Genomic DNA, 13,472 nt, shown 5'->3' with positions numbered 1-13,472 from the left:
GTCGGAGTCATTCCCTCCATCTCCAAGCCCCCCCGCGCTTTGCAGCCTTGTTCTCAACTTTGGTGCCCTCACCCGATTCCCGAGGTGCGCAGTGAACGCTTCTGATACCCACCGTGTGACCTTTGCTTTTCACTGCCTTCCTTCTATGTGATTATGATGAGGTTTATCTTCACGTTTGTCACTTTGTTCTCCATTTCCTTTGTACTTTATCACTTCTTTTGGATTCAGTCCAGCTGTTCATGTGCTTATGCTTGTTGGTGTAAATCATCATTGTGCCATTAACAAGCTCACAGGTCACCGGGACAAGAGCTAGCCTGGGCAGCCCCAGTCTGCTCCTTTCCTGCTGTGTTCCGTGTTTTCTCTTCTCTGCCTCTTTGAGAGATACAGGGACAGGCGGACAGACAGGTTGTTTGTCAAGTCACCCAGTTTCTTAGATCTTTGACTAACATTTGGCTGTTTCCTCCTAGAGGAAAGCCTTTTCGTTGGCTCTCGGGACTGGAGGTGAGCTGATGGATGAGTGACTATTAGCAGTGGGTGCTGCCGAGGTGATAATGGATTTGCCTCCGGACTTACTACCGAGGGTTTTCTGGAACTCAGAGCCATTCTTCTGTTCATTTCTTGGGTTTTCCTTGATATCAGGGAGGTGGAATAATCCCTTCAGAATCTTTTCTTTCTGCTTTCCTGTGCTTTGTCTCCCAGCTCATTTCCCATCTGGTCAGTTGTAGCAGGTAGCTAGCACAGCCCCAGAAACAGTTCTCAAAAAATGTGGCGGATCCTATTGCTTTTGGCCAAAGTTCTTGTGGTTGTCGTTAGAGAAGCAGTCCAGAAAATTCTTGAGAGAAAAGAAGACATAATTTGTTTTCTCTTCCTCTATTTCCTTGCCACCTCTAGATTCTTGGAGTTGGAGCTAATACCGTACAGAGTACAGCGGGACTTGCCTGCAGCTTAGGGAGGGAGTTTCTGAATGTGTAATTGGTAAGGTGTGCAGTCTCTCGAATCAGATGAGCTGGCTCTGCATCCCAGCTCACCATCTTTTTCACTGTGTGATCTCGTGCAAGCTTGATCTCTCTGAGCTTTTCTTTCCTTACCTGTAAAATAGGGGAAACTGTACCCATTTTTTAAAGGATGCTATGAAAATAAAATGCAATAATGAACATAAAAGCAATAGATCAGAACCCAGTGCATAAAATGGTACAGTTATTTTTGATATTGTTCAGTATACCTAAGAAAATCAATTGCATCATTCTGTAATCCAACTGAACGACAGTGTCGTAACTGTTTAGTGGACAGTTCTGTGCTTGGACATGCAGAGGAGAAGGCCGATGACGAGGACACTGGGAGCCTCCCTGCCCTTCTAGTACAGCGTTCAGCAAACCAGCTGAAGAGGAATGAGTCACGGGTACCAAAGCAATTAGAGAATCCAATCAGATCCCTTCTGCGTGGCAATGTTTTCGGAGTTGTTGGGACTTAAGGTTTGAACTAATTTCTCTGAAAAGCCCTTCACGGCTCTCCGTTTCTGATGTCTCCTCCATTTCTGAGGATTTCTCATCCTCATTGGACTGCATTCTGGAATTACACCTTTTATATTTGTTGGTGGTTTACCGTAACTACTCCATGGGTCTTCTGAATTGATGTGTTTTGGAAAACATCATTTTTTTGTTTGCTTTACAGTCACACAATAGCCTCTTTTGTCTAGAAGCCACTCCAGGGCAGGTCTCCAGGACTGTTGGGTGCCTGAGGTAAGATGACAAGTGTGGGTGGCTTGGTCATGGGGGCACTAACGCAGAAATTACATTCAGGATTAAATTGAATACCATTGGGGATAGGTGCCCAAATGTTTTTTTCCCCTTAACACTATCTTTGGACATTTAACTCACGGTCATATGGAAGTGATAAGTCACTGAATGAGAATTTTCTAGAGAGATGCCTTCTCCAAATCTGGGTTTCCTTTGGGTTGTTATGAAATAGTGTTGTAGTGGAGCTTTGAAACGGGACTAAATCTCCAACAAGGAGTAGCTTATGCATGACTAGAAGCTGGGTCAGTGGAGCAGTTTTATGTAGAAACACAGGCAACTACCAGTTTTTCAAAGACAATTTCTCTAACGCTCGCAGATGAGGTTAGGCTCCCCAATTATATGGTTATAGAGCGTCCTGTATTTTCCCCTAGCACTTACAATTATAAGTGATTCTTTTTAAAGCTATTCATTTAGCATGTTACTCTCTCCAAAGATTGCAGATTCCAGAAGGGTCAGGAGCCGTACTCACTTCTGCATGTCTAGCACATCACGAAGGGTCTGGCCCATGATGGGACTTGACGTATTTATTGAACACTGAGTAAGAGAGCGAGCGTTTTTGTTCTTCACTTACTGGGAATTTTCCATGACTGGCTATGTTTCAATTAGGATTGAATGTAGGTGCATGGAACAAAAACCTAACTACAGTGGCTTAATCCAGGGGTTGGTAAACTTTTTTTGTAAAGAACTCGACAGTAAATATTGTAGGCTTTTGCGGGTTATTCAGTCTTAGTCACAACTACCCAGCTCTGCTGCATGAAAGCAGCCGTAGGTGATGTTTCAATCAACAGGCCTGGCTGTGTTCCGATAAAACTTTAGGCAATCAGGCTCCAGTGTGGCCCATGGGCTGCAGTGTATAGTCCCCTGGCTTAATCAAAGTGGGGTGGTGGTTGGTGGTGAATTCTGTTTAACAAAATAAGAAGTCTAGAAGTAGGCCTTCTCTGGCTGGAGTACCCTTTAAGAGGGTCCTCCAAGACTGGGCTGCTTCTTGCTTGTCTAGCCACCGTCTTTAGCTTGTGCTCATAGTAACCAGGTAGCCGCTTAGACATCCAGGGTGTGTTTCCAGGCATGAACGTGCAAAGGACAAAGACATTTTTTCTCTCCAGATGGTGCTTCTTTGTAAAATGAAATAGACCTTCCTGGATTTGTCTTCTTACTTTGGACAGAAGTCCAAACAGTCTTCCTTTGACTGTTTATCTATATGTCATTGGCCAGGGGACTGTGTCGCACGGCTCCTTCCAGTGACAAGAGAGCCTGAAACTGCAGATGTTTTAATTGAGCACATGCTGCCCAAACAAAGTTGGGATGCTGGTACTCCAAGAAGGAGGGTGAGTGAAGTTTGTGTGAGCAACTATCGAGGCCCACTGGACTGTGGGTTTGAAACTGTCCCCCCCCCCATCTCTGCCCTGCTCTGCAACTTCTTTCTATTCAGGGTTAGTTATGTTATGGATTAAGCTTAAGAAGCTCTGGTTAAGCGCCTGTTTCAGTTTCAAATCTCAGCTCTTCTACTCACTTTCCCTCTGACCTTGGCCTCAGGTTTTCTCAACTTTAGAAAGAGGAACAAGTGTAGGGACCAAGCCTGGAGTTGAGAGGAGTAACTTTGAGAAGGTGTGTGAAGCGTTTAGCGCTGTGCCAGCTCCTCATAAACAGTCCATAAACGGTGGATGTCATCCTTAGGACTAGTATGAAGGTACAAATGAGGTTTTATCTCCACCTGCCCTTTATAACAGAGATGTATTTATATTAAAAGAAAAAAAACAACCAGGAGAAAATGAAGAAGCAATGAATATAAGCTTACCAACGAGTATAAAGTGTGAGGAAGGATTGGGTGTTCTCTCGACGGTCATAGGCATTTCAGAAAATTGGGAGCTTTTCAAAACAAGCCCCAGCCTGATTAGATGGCAAAGTTTGCAATAAACAACAATACAGCAGTAACACCCCAATTCCCCAAATCCTAACTGTGGTTACCCCTGCCCGGCAGTTACTGAAATTCCCAGCTTTCATGATATTGCACAGACTAGGTGGTGGTGTTTTATCTCAGTTTTTAAGCGTATTTAAGTCCCTCTGGGCTGGGATTCCACTAGACGGGGAGTGTGACTCTGTCCCAGGCTGAGTTCCCTCTGGGATGTGTGCACAGCAGAAAACTCCATGCGTTATCTGTCTGCACCCTGACCTACTGTACCCAGTGCAGGTGTGGATGAGGTGTTCTGAAGAGCAAGGCGGTTGGAAAACGCTGGTCTTGAGGGCTCCTTGCTTAGATATTCCTGATTTTCAAGGAATCTCTTTGGGGGGGGGGAGTTCCTTAGCTCTTTCAGCCACTGTGTGATAAGTCCTTGCCAGGTGCATTGGACATGCTCTGCATTTGCTTAACAAGGGCTAGCCCTCCTACAAAGGGAGTCCCCAGGCCACCAAAGAATCCAGCCTGAGGCTCATTAACCAGGGACCTTTGCAGTGGCTCAGGATCTCCTAGGTCACATCATAAAAGCAAGAACCTTACTGAGAAAACACTCTGGGGCTTCCCTGGTGGCACAGTGGTTAAGAATCTGCCTGCCAATGCAGGGGAAAACGGGTTCGAGCCCTGGTCCAGGAAGATCCCACATGGCGCGGAGCAGCTAAGCCCGTGCGCCACAACTACTGACCCTGAGCTCTAGAGCCCGCGAGCCACAACTACTGACCCTGAGCTCTAGAGCCCATGTGCTGCAACTACTGAGCCCGCACACCTAGAGCCCATGCTCCCAACAAAAGAAGCCACTGCAATGAGAAGCCCGCGCACCGTGACGAAGAATAGCCCCCGCTCGCCCCAACTAGAGAAAGCCCGCGTGCGGCAATAAAGACCCAACGCAGCCAAAAATAAAATAAATAAAAAATAAATTTATATATAAAAAAAAGAAAACCCTCGGGAGGTTTGTTTCTAAAACCAGTCCCTGTACCACAGTAGCCACCCAAGTGTCATTTTTAAAAAGCAAAAGCCAAGCCTCAAATGAGCAGAGCCCCAGCGGAAATCTCTTCTCCAGATCCATTACGCAGGAGATGAACTCGGTAAATACCGAGGACCCTCCCATTTAGACTCTGACCCTCACTCAGCAAGGGGAGTGATTTGTTTCCTACTTTGGTCCTGTGCCCACCTTTTTTCGAACCTTTTAATTTAAAAGAGAGAGTGATTAATGATGCCTTTGATCCGCTGACTTATTTTTTTCTTTTAAAGGGCACCCTCTTTCTCTTCTACATAAATTTGATTTTGGAAGTAAACCATGAGTATAAAAATTATATTGCTTATTCATTTCTGGGTGTGTCAGGCATATCTTAACTCTGTCTCCCCCATCCCACAGTTTGGACAGTCCAGGTGCAGTTTGGGTTCATATAGTCTTGGCATTCTGTGTCTGATGTGTAGTAAGGATCTGACAAGTAGTTGTTGAGTGAACAAATAGGGGAATGAATTAATAAATGTTACTTAATAATCAGGATTTGTGCGAGGGCAGTTCCAAAAGTGTATTTCCAGGTAACGTGTGTGTGCCTTCTTACTGAGAAATAATGAATATTCTATAGGCTGTGCTATTGGGCTTTGTTTTGAACCTGTGATGATCCAAATTAAGGTAGTTCACAGTGCAAGGTCTTTCTGCCCATGTCTCCTTGGTAGCTACAGTGGTCTTTCTTTCCAGGGCTGGGTAATCAGGCCAAGAGATACAGTCACTTTGAAGGCTGTGAATATTTTTATAGTCATCGTAGATGACTACTCAGAAACACAGCTTAGTCTACAGAGCATGATAACCTGTATTGCTAGTCTGTGCTTCTCTTACTGTGGGTACGTAGATGTTGATACCTAAGGAGGGCAAAAAATAAGCCTATCAATCACAGCATTATATCAGATCTTAGCAAATGTAGATTTCTTTTATAATACTTGGGTCCATTTCTTTCAGAAATAAGAATCTTTTTTTTTCTGGGCTTTACCCTTCTGCTCAGTTTTATGTTTTCCTAGTTAAATATGTGAAAGGACAAGAATTGGTCTTAGTTCCAGATTGCAGAACTGGAAGCTAAAGTTGAAAAAGAAAAAAACTAAGATTTTTTTTGTTTTGATAGTGTGTTTCATATTGTGTTGAAAACTTAGTGATAATTTATAAAAAAGCAGCGTTATTTATATAGATTTTTAAAATGTAGAATACAGTCTAAAACTTAATGTGCTGTAAGATCATTACTTGGACTCTACAGTAGCTTTGCAAGGGACCTGTTACTTTAAAAGGTGCAAGTGATACGTGGTGCTGTGCCCGTCTTATCTTGAAATGTATTATCGGAGCTCTTTCTGTTTTACCTTCATGTGCCCAGGGAACTTCTGTTTGGTTTAAAAAGACACCCAGAAGAAGGAAATGCAGTTAATAGCTTAACACATTCCAAACTTTATTAGCAATTCGCGCTTAGGAGAAGGATAGGTGGTGTAAAGTTGAAAGCTTATGGTTACCCAGGGGTAATATACCTGAATTCTACTCCAGATTTCACCCCACCCTCTGCTCGGCTCTGTTGTTTACTAAATAGAAAGGTGGCAAGCTGGTGGTTCTGGATCCTTTTCAAGGTCCTTTCCTGGCTCTAGCAGCACTGTGGTCATCTGAAAATGATGACGTTGCCACACCTCCCTTGCGGCATCTCCAGTGTGGTTCACCTGCCCATTTCACTCCTTCTCTTCGATGAATCTCTGCCCTTGGGAGGGACAGATTTCATTTTAAATTTAAGGTGACCCAGGGAATCTAACGTGGTGTCACGCTCCTACATGAGAGGCACATTCTTGCTTATTTTTTCAATGTGGAGATAAAGAAAATCAACTGAATTGTATGCTTAGAGCCTTGAGATTTTTTTCAGCCTTCATAACCAACCCACTAGTCATGCCCAGATCCAGGGTCACCTTTTAATGGTTTTTGCCTTATGTCTGTCCTCTCTCACTTTTTACTTTCCTTTGAGTGTCAGTCTTATTTTCACCCCTAGTTGTGGGTTAAAAAATTAGTCCCAATATGATACAGAAATAATTAAATTACTTAACATTGCAGATGGTATTTAGGAGCATATGAATGCTTAGCCAGACTTCGTCCCAGAGGGTAAAACACAAACATGAATAGGAGTTGACAGAAATGAACTACCGCATCAATTCCTTGACCAAACACGGCTACAAGGACCCTCTGATTACAACAACAGCGAGAAACAGCCGGGCATGAAATCCCATTTCTTCTCTCATCCCTTCGCCTTGCCCTAAATATTGGAAAATACCCATAGTTAGTCCCCTGCTGCCCCTTCCTCACCTCGTCCTCCACCTTCCCTCCCTAACTGGGTGGCCTCCACAGCCTCCAGCAGGGCTCTCCCCCCCACCCCGCCCCGCCACATGTGCTTTCCTGCGGGCATGATCTAGGCTCCCTAAGGGGCTTGGACATGACTCTCAGGTCAAGTCCACATAGGGAGGCACTGCCCATGGTGTCTGTGGGTTAATATGTAGCTCTCAGTGATAGACACCATCTTGTATATAGACATTTCACTGATTTGTAGGCATTTTCGTTTGATCATAAACTTGTTTGTGTTAGTTTTTTTTAGCATGGGTCCATCCACAAATCATCTAGTCCATCTGTACAAAGTTGGGAGTTGAGTGGAATCAGCTCCTTTACCAAACGCCAGGACCGTCAGTTTACTTCCAACATTTGGATCCTAGAATTGGGGACGTAGTCATTTGGGAGCTTGGGACGCATTCTTCCCCAACCTTGGTAAATAACCATAAGGAAAACAGTCGGAATCGTGGCAGGTAACATTTCTGGAGCACTTTGTGTGTGCCAGGAACCATTCTGGGTCCTTTATGTGTATCTCTTCTCTTAGTCCTTATACAGATGTACTGCTGTTGAACCCGTTTTATAGATAGTAAGACGAAGACACAGAGAGGTGAAGTAAACTCTGTAAGATCACACAGTCATGTGTCTAGGCTTTAAGGCTGAACTCGTCTGGTTTCTACTGAAAGGCTCTGGGTGACGTGCTCACTCTGTCTGGGGGCGGCTTGTGCCGTTTTTAGGGCTCTTGATGGAAAGGTTTCTCCATGGTCAGAATCCACTTTGTGGACATTATCAGTGATAGTTCTGGACACAGAATCATGTCAGTTCAAATAAATAAGTTCCCAGTCTTAAAGCCTAATAATCACAGTTTCCCCCTTTTCTCCATGCCCCCAGCTCCACCCCTGCCTCCTTCCAGCTGCCAAGCCCTTTTTATTTAACCTCTGAAGTCCCTCTCTTGTCTTCTCTTCTCGTCATTGCCTCCCCAACTGCAGGATGGAGACTTTGCTCCTTAGCTTGGCCCGCAAGACCAAGGCCAAGCTCTGCCCTGGCCCCATTCTGTCTGTCTTCTGTTCCTCTCTCCAGGCCCTCATGGCATAACTGGATGCCTCCTGTGAGGCTGGCCTTCTTCTCAGAGTTAGGATGGACACCAGAGTGATAGATTCCAACTTGGTCCCTGGCCTTCTGGAGCTGACATCAACCCACTTCTTCTACCCTTTTGTTGCCCTCTCTCTTTTTTTTTTTTTGGCGGCACGCGGGCCTCTCACTCTTGTGGCCTCTCCCGCTGCGGAGCACAGGCTCCGGAAGCGCAGGCTCAGCGGCCATGGCTCACGGGCCCAGCCGCTCCGCGGCATGTGGGATCCTCCCAGACCGGGGCACGAACCCGTGTCCCCTGCATCGGCAGGCGGACTCTCAACCACTGCGCCACCAGGGAAGCCCTGTTGCCCTCTCTTGAACTTGTGCAGCTCATGCTATTGCTTCCTTTGGCTTTGGATGCCAATCTTCCTCTTCTCCCTCCCCCCTCCCTCCCGTGTATTAACATCCTACTGATCCTTCAAGGCTTGGCTCAGATATCACTTCTGTGAAGCCTTTTCAATTTAACCCAACCTGTGTAACTCACTCCTTTGTCTGGGCTCCCACAAGTGTGTGTTTGTATTTCATTATAACCTTTGTTCGAGTCTGCTCTGTATTTTAGTGCATTCTTTTCAGATTTGAAAGCCACAAATTCTTGCCTGAAGGTAAGAACCTATGTAACTTATTTTTGTGCGCCCCAGAGCACACGGGATAGAGAGCAGGTGCTCCACAGATTGTCGTAGGCACAGTCATCATAATTATCATTTTGTTGAGGGCTTACTTTGCGTCAAGACTGCTAGATGTTTTGTGGGTTTTTTTTGTGGTACGCGGGCCTCTCACTGTTGTGGCCTCTCCCGTTGCGGAGCACGGGCTCTGGACGCGCAGGCTAAGCGGCCATGGCTCACGGGCCTAGCCACTCCGCGGCATGTGGGATCCTCCCGGACCGGGGCACGAACCCGCGTCCCCTTCATCGGCAGGCAGACTCTCAACCACTGCGCCACCAGGGAAGCCCGATGTTTTGTGTTTGTGGTTGCTTTTGCTCCTGCCAACTAGTTATGCGTTACAGATATGACCATTATCCATTTTACAGATGGGAAAGCTGAAGTCCAGCAAGATGGCATAATTTGCTCAGAGTCACAGAGCTGCTAAGCGGAAGGGCAAGCATTTGCACTCAGGGCTGCCTGGTTCCAAAGTCCATGTCCTTTTCATCATGGTACCTGAGAAATACACATAGGTGGTTGCTGTGGAACCCGGAAGTCCAGATGAAGAGTGCACATCCCTTCACTAAACACTCACATGGCTCTGTTTCTTCATCTTTCCACATCTCGGGAACGTCCTCTTTTTACTCATTCTGCATGTTTTGTATATCTCTAAAGCTATGCTGAAGAAAAACTGGAAAGAAGATTCCTGATTTGCTGATTTGGCCACTAGTTTTTTGTGTTTTTTTTTTTTCCTTTTCTTTTTTTTAACAACATTGGGCAAAATTTTATATTGAGTTTAAGAGCAGCCATAAATAATATAGGAGTATAGTATCACATACTGTCAGTTATACTGAGCATGGGTTCGATTAGCTCAGCTTTCTTTTTGAGCTGGTGTCAAGGGTCTCCCCATCATACTGGTTGAGTTCTTTGGTTGCAAGCAACAGTGTTGATCTCTGGCCAACTTAAAGGAAAAGGGTTTATCGGAGGAATAGCCAGTAGCTCACAGAACGGACAGAAGATTGAGAGAGGACAGGAGACAGGATAATTCCAATATATAGGCAGCTTGAGTGACTTGACTAGCACCTCGGCGTGGCTGCTGAAATCAGTGCTCCCCACACATTTTTCTATCTGCACATCAGTCTACTGAGACGAATCAGGTGGGCCTCGTTTGTGTTACAGATGTACCCCCATGGCTATGAGAGGGCAGGGGAACTGACTGAGGAATTCCACCCTGCTTGCAACAAGGTGGGGGGGGGGTGAGGGGAGGGGTAATTCCCCAAAGGGAAATTGAAGTAAGAATGGATTCTGGATAGCCCCCCAGATTCAACAAATACCAGCTGTCCCTGAATTCTACACGAATAGGAGCATTTATTGAAGAGATGTGCAGAGTTTTGCTCTATAGTCTTAGTTTTTGTAGCTTTAGGCCTCCTTTCTAACCAGGATCTTGAGTTTCTCACTGATGGTATTAGGAAACCTTCCAGCTTTACATCACAGGAAGTTTGATGAACCTACCTTTATCTTGTATGGCTCATCTAGTAGTTAAGTCCCTGGGAAAGATGTAAGAACATACCCAGACCTGTAGCTAGCTTACTACTGAAGACCTTCCTCCAGCAAGTTCTAATAAAACTCAAGCTCTAAAAACCCATCATCAAATACTAAAAGAGAAATAGAATAACTGTGCAATTCACGAGATTAATATAGAACAGGAAGACAATCTTTTTTTTCTAATAATCTTTACTTTTATATCCTACTTTATGGGGGTGCTGTTTAATTTCATGTTCATTTACCTTAATTACTTCTTGCATGTAGTTTGCAGGGAAGTTTGCCATTTTCCCACATCTAAAAGATGGCTTCCTCGAGTTTCGTTTCAGACCCGGTTAGAATTAATATATAATAAAACCCAGTGTGGGTATTTCTCATTTTTCACCTCAAAGGATTATTCATCATATTAGAATCAGTTTTTCCAGAGAGATTTTATCAGACTTACACGTCAAATTAGTTGAATGCATTTCTTCTGCTAAGAAACAGAGAACCTTTACCCTGGAAGCATCTGTACACTGAATTCCAGTAATTCAGTGTTTCCTGACCTAGGAATAAAAACATAAATTTATTAGCCTCAAAGGAGATTGTTAAGATGGGAGAATTTGAGAATAAAAGAAAGGTCGTAAAATCAAAACTTAAATATTGAATATATGTTAGATTAAAAAAAATAATTTTAAAGGGATAGGCTTAATTCTCCCCTACCTGAAGCAGAGGATGTGGGGGGACAGATTTTTATGTGTGTGTAGTTGCATTTATTAGTGTGTCACACATGAGAACCACACAGGATGGGTAGGAAGCTCTTATAAACTTCCCTAAAAAAGACTTGTGTTCCTAATGTAGAAGATAATGGTGGTTGTGATAGGATCAGGCCAAGCTGGGGGGTGCCTGGTTTGATCACTGCCTCTGTTTTGATTAGCCTCATCGTCTGTAGGTCCAAGGTTAACTGTGGGAAGATTCTGGCCCTGAAACTATGACAAGCCCTTGCACGAATGGAAAGGGGATGTAGTTTCTTTCAAGTGCATTTATGAGGGGTAGGTGTGATCCGTTGACTCACTGCTTGATGGTAGTAAGCTCATTGGCTCTTGGGCTGAGTTAGTTCCAAATCCCCCTTTTAAGTTCAGTACAAGTTGCTGTGACCTTCTCAAGCTGCTTGCTCACAAGTATTTCAAACGTTGAGTTGCTGGGCATTTTGTCTAGTTCATAACTGAGAAATGCTTGCTTTTCTCTGTAAGATACGGCAGATTTGACCCTAGAGAAGAGAGATGAGCATGGATTTCCTTTCACTCCGCAGATAAGATCTGCTGTAGTGAAAGATACAGGTGAATAGATTGCTTAGGCAGAAACGGTGGGAATCCGACGTATAAATGACAAGAGAGAAAATTTTCAGGGCTAATAGTAAAACCCTCTTCAGTGTGTAGTTGAAATTCACCTTCTCTGGTATTTTTGCACAAGATTGAGAATAAAAATAGTTATGATTGATGAAGCATTCAGTGTATATCTAACTGTAATTCGGACTGGAGGGGGGACTTTTAAATCACCCAAATGAAAGATTGCATTATCATGAACATGAATATGTAACAGTGAAGTGTGTCAGTGCTTATCATAAGTCCTGGCATTCACAGGGCGCTATGAGTCCAGCCAACCAAAAAGGAAAAACTTTTTAGCAAACAGCAGTCCACAAAACCTCCGTGAATAAGGCCAGCCTAGTGGTCATGACTCTTAGTGGGTTATTTATGTTTGTGTTCCCAACCCATCTGTAGATTTGATTCACACCACAAAGGACTTAAAGATGTCCCCTGAGATACTACTGAGGTGAGAAAGGTAGTGTTGAAACCAGGGGGAAGAATTTATTCCTGGTAAGAAGAGGAAGTCAGGAAGGAGAAAAAATAGTGAACGGTAACTTATTAAGGGCAAGGAGGTTAGGTTAGTTAAATGTTTAGAAATTTTATTTCTTATAGATTTGTTGCCATTTATGGGCTTGGCAAATTATCGTCTGTTAGAAAACCAAGAGGGTGGAAATCAGACAATTTTTATCTTTTTTGTCTTTTAAAAAGTATTGTCTTTTCCTCCAAATTATATAAGGAGTACATGTTTATAGCAGGAAATTTGAACTATAAACAAATATTTTTTACATTACAATTACCTCCATTCTCAACACACAGAGGTAGTAAATGGAAGGGGTATTCTTATATGTATAATATATGAAAAAATCTAAATGTTAATATTACATATATTTAATTATATTTTTCAGTAGGTACATTACTGTTTTTTGTTTAACGTATTTGTTACGGACGCTGATGTCCACGGACGCTTTATCTTTGTATCTACCATAACATGAAGGCCAAGACCATTTTAGTGGGATGAATTTGTTAATACTTCAAAAAATTGCAGTAGGTGCCTCACATCAGAATTAAATCTTTGAGTCATCTGTAGAGGAAAGAGAGATGGGAAAACCGGAGAATGAGCATTTATCGAATACCTGGTGCATACCAAATACCATGCTAGTCACTTTTGCACTTCATTATCGTTCAGTACTGATGATGATGGTGACGATGATAACTAATTATTGAGTGCCTACTGTGTACCAGGTGAGAACTTTGACACGTATCATTCTCATGTAATTTTCTCCACACCCAAAAAGGTTATCTACTTTTATTATTTCTGTATTAGAGATGGGAAACCTGAGGCTCCGAGAGGTCCAGCTGGTTACTCAAGGTCACTGAGCCAGGAATTCCAAAGCTAGGCAGGCCGTCTGATGTCTCTTAATACCCTAAGCTGCAGGCCACCTGGCCACACCCTGTCCCTCCACTGTGTGTTGCGGGCCTTACCCGTTCCACCCAGGGCATGGGGACAGTCAACACCGCGGTGACTGCCTGCTCACGATGGTGACTTCGGTGTGGATGCTACTGTTACCTCTCAGGGAGCATCCATTGTCCTTGGCACCGTGAGCTGAAGAATCAGTCCCGTCTTCAGTTACTGCTTCAGCGTCTGGTCACCAAGGCACAGCGCATATGACGGTGTGTGGCCTGTGCTCTGAGCCCAGGTGATGCTGTTGTCTTAGAACAGGAAAT

General features: G+C 44.0%; 1 protein-coding gene across 10 annotated transcripts in view; it reads left to right on the top strand.

Annotated features, from left to right (window-relative positions):
* The window catches only part of FOXP1 (forkhead box P1), a 595,507-nt gene that overhangs the window by 297,094 nt on the left and 284,941 nt on the right, over positions 1–13,472 (top strand). The window contains exon 6 of one of the 10 annotated variants that reach the window (XM_060022900.1): positions 1,672–1,739. The exons of the other annotated variants lie outside the window; for them this stretch is intronic. The gene's annotated coding sequence lies outside the window, so the exon portion shown is untranslated. The remainder of the gene's footprint in view (positions 1–1,671; positions 1,740–13,472) is intronic. 10 annotated transcript variants of the gene reach the window in all.

Source organism: Delphinus delphis, chromosome 10 (genome assembly GCF_949987515.2).
Source record: "Delphinus delphis chromosome 10, mDelDel1.2, whole genome shotgun sequence".
In the NCBI taxonomy this organism is placed as follows: Eukaryota; Metazoa; Chordata; class Mammalia; order Artiodactyla; family Delphinidae; genus Delphinus; species Delphinus delphis.
This window is presented reverse-complemented; position numbering and strand designations above follow the sequence as displayed.